The 9,915-nt window shown below is 39.2% G+C and overlaps 1 long non-coding RNA gene across 1 annotated transcript in view; it reads right to left on the minus strand.

The window, feature by feature from the left end:
* LOC134807580 (uncharacterized) overlaps positions 1-9,115 on the minus strand; it is a 28,975-nt gene extending 19,860 nt beyond the window's left edge. The window contains exons 1-2 of the long non-coding RNA XR_010148344.1: positions 8,895-9,115; positions 939-1,013 (exon numbers count right to left, since the gene is read on the minus strand). This is a non-coding gene — a long non-coding RNA (uncharacterized LOC134807580). The remainder of the gene's footprint in view (positions 1-938; positions 1,014-8,894) is intronic.
* Between the last annotated feature and the right edge of the window lie 800 nt (positions 9,116-9,915).

A 9,915-nucleotide genomic window follows, 5' to 3' on the forward strand; every position in this document is an offset into this window, starting at 1 on the left:
TACATACTGTAGATTCCACTTATATAAAACTCTAGAAAATGCAAACTAATGACAGAAGGAAGATTAGTGGTTATCTGGGGTAGGGAATCAGGAGCAAGGAGGGGAGAGAAGATAGAATTTCATAGGGGTATGAGAAAACTTTTGAGGGTGATGAATATATTTATCATCTTGATTGTGTTGGTTTCATTGGTATATACATATGTCAAACTCATCAAATTGTACAGTTTAAATAGGTGCAGTTCATTGCATGTCAATTGTACCTCAATTTAAAAATGAAATGAAAAAACTACAATGAGTTACCATTATACACCCACTAGAATGGCTAAAGTTAAAAGACTTTGCTCACTGCTGGTGAAGGTGTGGGGCAGCTGGAACTCTCCTACACTGCTGATGAGAACGCAAAAGAGTACAATGACTGGAAAATAGATGGGCACTTTCTTGAAAACTTAAAACACTTTTGCCAAATATCCCAGCCATTCCACTTCTACATATTTATTCAAGAAATATGGGAATATGTCCACACAAAGACTTGTATATGAATATTCATAGCAGCTTTATTCATAATAGTCCAAACCTGGAAATAGCCCAAATGTCCATCAACAGATCAATGGATAAACACATTTGATAGATCTATTAAATGGGATACACTATTCAACAATAAAAAGATTGATACACCAACGAGATATATAAATCTCAAAATCATTATACTTAATGAAAGTAGCCAGACCAAAAAAAAAAAAAAAGAATACATGCTGTATTATTCCATTTATATAAAATTATAGAAAATGCAAACTAACCTATCAGAAAGCAAATCAGGAGTTACCTGGGGATAGAAGGAAGGATAAAACTAAAAGGAGCAGGAGGAAACTTTTGGGGTTGATGAAATGTTTGTTGTCTTGATTTTGATAATGGTTTCATAGATATATGTCAAAACTTACCAAATGTGGAAGGCTGAGGTTGCAGTGAGCTATGACTGTGCCATTGCACTCCAGCCTGTGTGGCAGAGCGAGACCCTGTCTCAAAAACAAAAACAAAAACTTAGCAAATTGTGCACTGCACACACATACATACAAACACACATGTAGTTTATTGTCATCAATTAAACTTCAATAAATCTGTAAACAAAAAAAGTGGAATATGATGGTTGCTAAATGCTATCAATGAATACTTTGGGGGAAAAATGAAAGGCTAAGGGTATTAATCATCGACTGAAGGCAAAGTGTGAAAGCTAGAAGGCCTCTTTGGCAGCAGATGCTCATCTCTTGTAGTCTGGAGGCAGAAAAAACTGAGGATCAGATTCAGCCTTTAATTCCAAGAGTAGTGAACAAGCTCTAGAAATATATGATTCTCAACTCAGGCAAGTTGGCTTCATCAAGGTCAGGGAGGGTATTGATGGGAAGGACTGTGATCTTAAGACTTGGAATGGGTCCTCTTGGTTAATATGCTGAAAATCTTGAATCGCACTTCCCCTGATTCCTCTGGGCTGGCACAAGCAGCCTTCTCCTCTCCCTCTCTTAAAGGTTAGCTCTACCTATTTCCTGGAAGATGAAGCCAAGTCCTCTGCTTTGCAAGATAAATGCCACCCCCCACCCACCCACCTCTGCCCAGGATACACACCTGATATACTTTGGATGTGTGTCCCCACCCAAATCTCATATAAAAAATCCCCAATGTTGGAGGTAGGCCATGGTCGGAGGTGATTGGATCACGGTGGCAGATTTCTCATGAATGGCTTAGAACCATCGTCTTGGTACTGTCATCACAATAGTGAGTGAGCTCTTGTAAGATCTGGTCATTTAAAAGCATCTCCCCCTCATTTTCTTGCTCCTGCTCTGGCCATGTGATATGCCTGCTCCCCCTTCACCTTCTGCCATGGTTGTAAGTTTCCTGAGGCCTCCCCAGAAGCCAAGCACTTGTTAGCACTGTGCTTCCTGTACAGCCTGCAGAAACGTGAGCCAATTAAACCTCTTTTATCAATTACCTAATCGCAGGTATTTTTTTATAGCAATGTGAGAACAGAGTAATGCAACCCCCACCTCACATTCTGGCTACCCAATAAAAAATTAGGATCAATCATGATATAACACAGCTTGGGGGTGCTGGGCCTGTTATGGAGGAAAAGGCGCTACAGGTCCTAGTTAAGATGTACTGGCAGGAGCTGAGAAAATACACATGAGACTGGAACATGAAAATGCAGTCAAGGAGAATAATGTTGGATAAGGGAGAGTATATCAACATAGGGATGGATCATTCTCCTGTCATATTACATTCAACATCTTGGGTAACAACTGGTTCATAAAATTTCAAAAAATGTAACAATCTTGTGAGAGTTGATGAGAATAAATCCATCTTGTGAGAGCTGGTTCTAGACACCAGTGGCTAAGTCTGATGGTTGATGTTGGTACCAAACTACACTACATGATGGCAATGGGAATAACAGGATCCCCAAACAAAAGGTGCCTGGTGGCAAATCTAAACCATCAGAACCAAAATAGGCTTAATTACTGTAATAACAGCAAAGTCTGAGTATCAAGTAATGGAGTTTCCGACCCTCGGAGAGCTATGAAGATTAAGAGAACATGAGTCCCTAAGGGCAAGAGAGACAGGCAGCATTGCAATCAATGGAATCAATTAAATGGGATACTATTCAAAAATAAAAAGATCGATGCACTAACAATCTGTGTAAATCTCAAAATCATTGTACTTAATGAAAGAAGCCAGACACAAAGAGTACATGCCATATGATACACAACAAAGATAGATGACTAAAATCCTGAGAGCACTTCCCAACAAAAAGTCATGATCTCTTCCCTGTTTCAGAACTTGAGACCTTTTTCAGATTCAGAACCCAATGACTGAACAACAATGAGGATCTTGCGGAGAAAAACCCTATAATGCAAGTGTTTACAATGATTCTCTCATACCTATCCCAAAGAGACCTGTGGCCATTTACTCAGGTTACTGTATACAAGGGAAAGAGACAAGCCAAGGCATTTTGAGGAGTTTGTTGGTGGCAGAGTCTGTTTTGACATTAATACCTAAGAATTAATGCAGAATTAATTCAAAGGGGCATTATCATGGCCACCTTGTTGGGGAAAAGGGTTATGGTTGCCAGATGATACATGGGGTCCTTGCAAAGATCCCACTCACAGTAGGTCCACTGGTTTCATGACCCATCAGTGATTATTTCCCTGGTCACTGTCTTTGTAGTTAGCACAACCCCCACACTGGTTTCTTAACCAATGGTGTAAGAGCTACGGAAGTGGGGAAAGCCAAGTGGAGACTCTGAAACTGTCCCTCTCATCCTGTCTCAGCCAATATAGTAAATTTTAAAAGAATACGGCATTGACAATATTGTACATAAAAGACAAATATTATAAATAATTGTAAAAATGTAAAAAAATTATATTGTAAATTAAAAACAATATTGCCTGGGACTATGGTAGACGTTAAAGTCATCCCTAAAGACCCAAAAGTTGCAGGCACTGTGATCCCCATCAAGTGCCTACTTAATTCACTGGTCTGACCCTATAAAAACCAGATATGTCTTAAAGGATGATACTGGACTCCTGCTCATCTATAAACTGATTTACATTCCATAAAAATACCATGAGGTCTTTTTTTGATTGGTAGGCTATTAATTATTGCCTCAATTTCAGAGCCTGTTATTGGTCTATTCAGGGATTCAACTTCTTCCTGATTTAGTCTTGGGAGGGTGTATGTGTGCAGGAATTTATCCATTTCTTCTAGATTTTCTAGTTTATTTGCGCAGAGGTATTTATAGTATTCTCTGATGGTAGTTTGTATTTCTGTGGGATCGGTGGTGATATCCCCTTTATCATTTTTTATTGCATCTGTTTGATTCTTCTCTCTTTTCTTCTTTATTAGACTTGCTAGTGGTCTATCAATTTTGTTTATCTTTTCAAAAAACCAGCTCCTGGATTCATTGATTTTTTGAAGGGTTTTTTGTGTTTCTATTTCCTTCAGTTCTGCTCTGATCTTAGTTATTTCTTGCCTTCTGCTAGCTTTTAAATGTGTTTGCTCTTGCTTCTCTAGTTCTTTTAATTGTGATGTTAGGGTGTCAATTTTAGATCCTGCTTTCTCTTGTGGGCATTTAGTGCTATAAATTTCCCTCTACACACTGCTTTAAATGTGTCCCAGAGATTCTGGTACGTTGTGTCTTTGTTCTCATTGGTTTCAAAAAACACCTTTATTTCTGCCTTCATTTCGTTATGTACCCAGTAGTCATTCAGGAGCAGGTTGTTCAGTTTCCATGTAGTTGAGTGGTTTTGAGTGAGTTTCTTAATCCTGAGTTCTAATTTGATTGCACTGTGGTCTGAGAGACAGTTTGTTATTTCTGTTCTTTTACATTTGCTGAGGGGTGCTTTACTTCCAACTATGTGCTCAATTTTGGAATAAGTGCAATGTGGTGCTGAGAAGAATGTATATTCTGTTGATTTGTGGTGGAGAGTTCTGTAGATGTCTATTAGGACTTCTTGGTGCAGAGCTGAAGTCCTGGATATCCTTGTTAACCTTCTGTCTCCTTGATCTGTCTAATGTTGACAGTGGGGTGTTAAAGTCTCCTATTATTATTGTGTGGGAGTCTAAGTCTCTTTGTAAGTCTCTAAGGACTTGCTTTATGAATCTGGGTGCTCCTGTATTGGGTGCATATATATTTAGGATAGTTAGCTCTTCTTGTTGAATTGATCCATTTACCATTATATAATGGCCTTTCTCTTTTCATCTTTGTTGGTTTATATTCTGTTTTATCAGAGACTAGGATTGCAACCCCTACCTTTTTTTGTTTTCCATTTGCTTAGATCTTCCTCCCTCCCTTTATTTTGAGCCTATGTGTGTCTCTGCACATGAGATGGGTCTCCTGAATACAGCACGCTGATGGGTCTTGACTCTATCCAATTTGCCAGTCTGTGTCTTTTAATTGGAGCACTTAGCCCATTTACATTTAAGGTTAATATTGTTATGTGTGAATTTGATCCTGTCATTATGATGTTAGCTGGTTACTTTGCTCGTTAGTTAATGCAGTTTCTTTCTAGCATTGATGGTCTTTACATTTTGGCATGTTTTTGCAGTGGCTGGTACTGGTTGTTCCTTTCTATGTTTAGTGCTTCCTTCAGGAGCTCTTGTAGGGCAGGCCTGGTGGTGACAAAGTCTCTCAGATTTGCTTGTCTGTAAAGGATTTTATTTTTCCTTCACTTATGAAGCTTAGTTTGGCTGGATGTAAAATTCTGGGTTGAAAATTCTTTTCTTTAAGAATGTTGAATATCGGCCCCCACTCTCTTCTGGCTTGTAGAGTTTCTGCCGAGAGATCCGCTGTTAGTTTGATGGGCTTCCCTTTGTGGGTAACCCGACCTTTCTCTCTGGCTGCCCTTAACATTTTTTCCTTCATTTCAACTTTGGTGAATCTCACAATTATGTGTCTTGGAGTTGCTCTTCTTGAGGAGTATCTTTGTGGCATTCTCTGTATTTCCTGAATTTGAATGTTGGCCTGCCTTGCTAGGTTGGGGAAGTTCTCTTGGATAATATCCTGCAGAGTGTTTTCCAACTTGGTTCCATTCCTCCCATCACTTTCAGGTACACTAATCAGACATAGATTTGGTCTTTTCACATAGTCCCATATTTGTTGGAGGCTTTATTCATTTCTTTTTACTCTTTTTTCTCTAAACTTCTCTTCTCGCTTCATTTCATTCATTTGATCTTCAATCACTGATACCCTTTCTTCCACTTGATCAAATCGGCTACTGAAGCTTGTGCATTTGTCACGTAGTTTTCGTGCCATCATTTTCAGCTCCATCAGATCATTTAAGGACTTCTCTACACTGGTTATTCTAGTTAGCCATTCGTCTAATCTTTTTTCAAGGTTTTTAGCTTCTTTCTGATGGGTTCGAACTTCCTCTTTTAGCTCGGAGAAGTTTATCTCACACCCGTTAGAATGGCAATCATTAAAAAGTCAGGAAACAACAGGTGCTGGAGAGGATGTGGAGAAACAGGAACACTTTTACACTGTTGGTGGGACTGTAAACTAGTTCAACCATTGTGGAAGTCAGTGTGGTGATTCCTCAGGGATCTAGAACTAGAAATACCATTTGACCCAGCCATTCCATTACTGGGTATATACCCAAAGGATTATAAATCATGCTGCTATAAAGACACATGCACACGTATGTTTATTGCGGCACTATTCACAATAGCAAAGACTTGGAAACAACCCAAATGTCCATCAGTGATAGACTGGATTAAGAAAATGTGGCACATATACACCATGGAATACTATGCAGCCATAAAAAAGGATGAGTTCATGTCCTTTGTAGGGACATGGATGAAGCTGGAAACCAACATTCTGAGCAAATTATTGCAAGGACAGAAAACCAAACACTGCATGTTCTCACTCATAGGTGGGAATTGAACAAGGAAAACACTTGGACACAGGAAGGGAAACATCACACACTGGGGCCTGTCGTGGGGTGGGGGGATGGGGGAGGGATAGCATTAGGAGATATACCTAAAGTAAATGACGAGTTAATGGGTGCAGAACACCAACATGGCATATGTATACATATGTAACAAACCTGCACATTGTGCACATGTACCCTAGAACTTAGTATAATAAAAAAAAAGAAGAAAAAAAATACCATGAGGTAATTACTAATATTATCCTCATTTTACAGTTGCACTGAAACATAGGTAACTTGCCCAAGGTCACACAATTCAGTGGCAATGCCGGGGCCAGGAGGCACAAAAGCCTATATTATTAATCACACTTTCATATTGCGTTTCCATATAGGACTATCCTTCAGCTATGAAGTGGCAGTTTCTGATGTGTGGCCTGTCAACATACACAACACATGCACATGCACATAGAAGATAATTTATCATCCAGAGAAAGTGCTCACATAACTTTCTTTGTGGTTGATGCCAGTGCTTCACTTCTTTACGGTGGGCCTAAATGGACACATACCACGAAGTTGTGTCCATAATCTTTTGTTTTCAGATGAAATAAACATTTGGTCAACATATTCATGTTACTGGCTCCAGGAAGATACTAGTTCAAACTAGAATCATAACACCAGCTTTGACTGGATTCCAGGGTAATCTTAACTTGTGGCCACTGCTATCAAGCTAGTTAATCCCCAATAGTCTTTTGAGTCACGAAACATCCTTTCCAACCATTTCCTCCAACCACTTCCTGTATAAAATCAAAGTTCACGCCTGTAATCCCAGCACTTTGGGAAGCTGAGGTGGGCAGATCACAAGGTCAGGAGATCAAGGCCATCCTGGCTAACACGGTGAAACCCCGTCTCTACTGAAAACACAAAAAATTAGTCGGTCATGGTGGCACGTGCCTGTAGTCCCAGCTACTCGGGAGGCTGAGGCAGGATAATCACTTGAACCCGGGAGGTGGAGGGTTGCAGTGAGCCAAGATCGCGCCACTGCACTCCAGCCTGGGCAACAGAGCAAGACTCCATCTCAAAACAAACACACACCAAAGTTCAGGGTCAAACTGCCCTCTTGTGGTGAAATATTGCTATCTGTTTGGTCTTCAATACTTGCCCTTTGCATTTTAAGTTTTCAGTCTGTCTGGCATTGATTTTTTTTTTTTTTTTTGAGATGGAATTTCGCTCTTGTTGCCCAGGCTGGAGTGCAATGGCGCGTTCTTGGCTCACCACAACCGCCACCTCCCGGGTTCAAGTGATTCTCCTGCTTCAGCCTCGCCAGTAGCTGGGATTACAGGCATGCACCACCACACCCGGCTAATTTTGTACTTTTAGTAGAGACGGGGTTTCTCCATGTTGGTCAGGCTGGTCTCGAACTCCCGACCTCAGGTGATCCGCCACCTCAGCTTCCCAAAGTGTTGGGATTACAGGTGTGAGCCACTGCGCCTGGCCGTCATTGATTTTTTACTTTTTTTTTTTTTTGAGATGGAGTCTCGCTCTGTTGCCCAGGCTGGATGGAGTGCCAGGGGCATGATCTCGGCTCACGGCAGCCTCCGCCTCCAGGGATCAAGCGATTTTCCTGCCTCAGCCACCTGAGTAGCTTAGATTACAGGCACGTGCCACCACGTCTGGCTAATTTTTGTACTTTTAGTAGAGATGGGGTGTCAACATGTTGGTCAGGCTGGTCTTGAACTCCTGACCTCATGATCCGCCCGCCTCAGCCTCCCAAAGTGCTGGGATTTTTAAAATATTTTTTATAACAGCTTTATTGAGATATTATTCACATACCATGCTTTAAAAATATACAATTCAGTGGTTCTTAGTACATTCACAGAGTTGTGCAAACATCACATCTAATTCCAGAACATTTTGATCACTCCTCCCAAACTCCACAGGCATTGACTTTAATGTAATGGCATATACATATATAGAAATACATATATAAACAAATTGTTCTAGCACCATTTCCATTCTTTCCCCAGGGACTGCAACAACATCTGTCATAAATCAACTTTTCATGTCTGTGTGAATTTGGTTTTGATCTCCCTATTGAGAGACGGGTGTACAGTATTTGTCTATCCCTGCATAAATTATTAAAGCAAGTTTTGCCATTCTGTTATCCTTCCTCATGAATACCTTGATTACTTTTGGCCCTAACTCATCAAGTTCCACAGAAATCCCAATTGGAATCTTAGTTAAATTGTGTTGTCTATAGACCAGTTGAAGAAAACTGACACATTTACAATACTGACTCTGTTCCACAAAGATGGTATTACTTTCTAGTTATTTTGTTTAATAATGTTTTAAATGAAGCTTTATAATTTTTTTGTTATACGCATCCCTAGATATCTTACATTTTTGTTATTTTCGTTGTATTCCTGAATCCTTATTATTTAATGTCACTGAAAATGTACTTTAAAAAAAAAAAACTGTTTTTCTTACCATTTGTTGCTGGTATGTTACATATTGTTTTTTGGGAAGCCTATCCATGGAATCTTCTTGATTTTCTATGTAATTATATCATCTTTAAGTAATGAGAGTTTTCTTTCCTTTTTGTCTTATAATTTTTATTTCTTTCATGCTTAGATGTGTTGGTGAGAATCACCAGCTTAAAGATGAGTAGATGTGGTGGTCTTAATAGGAAGCTCTGTCTTATTCCCAAGCTGAAAGGGAACAAGTTTGATCTTTTAGTAAGATGGTCACTACAGTTTTGTACATACCCTTTATATTTTAAAAATTCTTTGCTGTTTCTCCTCTGCCAAGAGTTTTTTCATAAATGGATTTTGAATTTTATCAAATGCTTCTCGCAAATCAAGATAGATGATCATATTGATTCTGATTTTGATCTGTTAGAATGGCAAATTACATTACCATATTTGATCAAATCAAAGATTCTATAAATTTTAAAACACGTCATTATTTTATGTTTCAGCAAGGAAGAAAATAAAACAGCTGCCCTTTGAATATTCCAATTTGTAATATGTTTTTTTAAAAGGGCATCTCTAAATTGATAAAAATACAAAAAATACATTTTCTAAAGATAGAACTGCCATGCATTCCTGAGATTAAACATACATTTATTGTGATATATGCAATTGTTAATACCCACTGTCTCTAATTTGCTATTTTTCCATGTTTACTGAATGGGCAAAAACTGGAAGCATTCCCTTTGAAAACTGGCACAAGACAGGGATGCTCTCTCTCACCACTCCTATTCAACATAGTGTTGGAAGTTCTGGCCAGGGCAATTAGGCAGGAGAAGGAAATAAAGGGTATTCAATTAGGAAAAGAGGAAGTCAAATTGTCCCTGTTTGCAGAGGACATGACTGTATATCTAGAAAACCCCATTGTCTCAGCCCAAAATCTCCTTAAGCTGATAAGCAACTTCAGCAAAGTCTCAGGATACAAAATCAATGTACAAAAATCACAAGCATTCTTATACACCGATAACAGACAAACAGAA

Source organism: Pan troglodytes, chromosome 10 (assembly GCF_028858775.2).
Source record: "Pan troglodytes isolate AG18354 chromosome 10, NHGRI_mPanTro3-v2.0_pri, whole genome shotgun sequence".
NCBI classification, from domain to species: Eukaryota; Metazoa; Chordata; class Mammalia; order Primates; family Hominidae; genus Pan; species Pan troglodytes.